General features: G+C 41.3%; 1 protein-coding gene across 1 annotated transcript in view; it reads right to left on the bottom strand.

The window, feature by feature from the left end:
• Smg6 (SMG6, nonsense mediated mRNA decay factor) overlaps positions 1-1568 on the bottom strand; it is a 284260-nt gene that overhangs the window by 254903 nt on the left and 27789 nt on the right. The gene's annotated exons all lie outside the window — the stretch shown is intronic.

The following is a 1568-nucleotide window of genomic DNA, read 5'->3' as shown; positions in this document are numbered from 1 at the left end:
TAAGCTGGGTGTGATGGCCTGGTATTCTGTGATGGTACGGCAGATGGATCACAAGTATGAGCCTAGTCTGGGCAACTGAGCAATTTAGTGAGACCCTGTCTCTAAATTAAAAAAAAAAAAAAAAAAATTAAAAGGCTGATGATGTGGCTCAGACCAAAGGCCTTGGGTTAAACCCCCAGTATAATGATACATACATACATACATACATACATAGCCATACATATCTAATGGAGAAGAGTTCTATAAAGGATTAGTTATATCCTCAATGAAGAATGTTCACCAATCTTTAGGCCAACATTAAAGAAAGCTACAAAACCGTTTTTCAATTTGTTCTTTCAGTGTTTTTATTTTGAAAACAGTTGGAGCATGTAGCTAATCCAACAAGACAATTTATCTCTCATCTAAATGGCTTCCAGGTTGGGAGTACAACTGCCAAACTAGCAGAGGATATCGGTGAGGGATTCTTTTTTTTCCTATTTCAACAACTTTATTGAGAACATTTTGTAAGGAAGATTTTACAATTTAACATATTACAAATTAGAAATTTATCTGCTATTACCTAAGTTTCAAAATTTTCAAAAACACTACAGAAAATCTTTTATTTCTTTGGATTTTTCAGTTCCAGGCTGAGCTCCTGAGATACATTTTTTCTTTCAGCTTCATTTTCATCTTCCTTAGAAGATGAAGAATCATACTCTTGATATATCCATCCATAGCCTGTTTGTTTAGGAGACTTTTTCAAAGGAGGATCCAAGCAGCCAAAGTGGTAGCAAAGTCTGCACTCATCACACCTGACAAGATTCTCATTGTCTCCTGTTCCTTTGCACGTTGCACATTCGGTTCTTAAGTCTTCAGCCTTGGGCTTCTTCTGTAATACAGACTGTCTTTGTCTTCTCTCTCTAGGAACTCTCTCCTCATGTTTTTTTCCTCAGGAACAAAGCTTCGTTTCCGACCTCTGGTTCTCGTGTTTCTTACTGGAATCTTCTTGGGCTCTGGGGGCACATCCTGTGGAACAAACTTCACTGGCTCCTTAATCTGCCTCCATGACCGCTTAGTCCCATCCGGTAAGGTCTCCATGGCCATGTCTGCTTCCATGTCACTGCTGCCAGCCTGGTCGCATTCTGAGCACTGCCAATAACTATTCTTGGTCTTTCTTGGCATCCTTGTAAGAGGAGGATCCAGACACCCAAGATGATAATGGAGTTTACACGTGTCACACAACAAAAGAAGGTGCTGATCATGGTTCTTCTTACAAATTCCACAACTATAAAGCACTGTAGGAAGAGCAGATGTCTTTTGTGTGCCTCCTTCTTTTTTGCTTGGTTTTCTCTCCTTGGGTGCTCGCAAAATTGCAGGTCTATTCAACTTCTGCCCTGTAATTCTGCCCAGTAAGGCCCATATTCCTTGCCCTTCACTTCAAGGTTTCCCATTCAAGTTTTGTAGTTCTTCTAAAGATTCACACAGGGGCTGGAGAGATGGCTCAGTGGTCTAAAGCAACCTACTTGGAACAAGCTCGGCAAAGCACAGGGACCGTGGTTCGATCCCCCAGCACCACATGCCAGCCAGCC

The sequence above is a fragment of the Octodon degus genome, unplaced genomic scaffold (genome assembly GCF_000260255.1).
Source record: "Octodon degus isolate 3935 unplaced genomic scaffold, OctDeg1.0 scaffold00072, whole genome shotgun sequence".
Classification (NCBI taxonomy): Eukaryota; Metazoa; Chordata; class Mammalia; order Rodentia; family Octodontidae; genus Octodon; species Octodon degus.
Note: the sequence above shows the minus strand (reverse complement) of the source record. Positions and strands in the feature narration are given on the sequence as shown.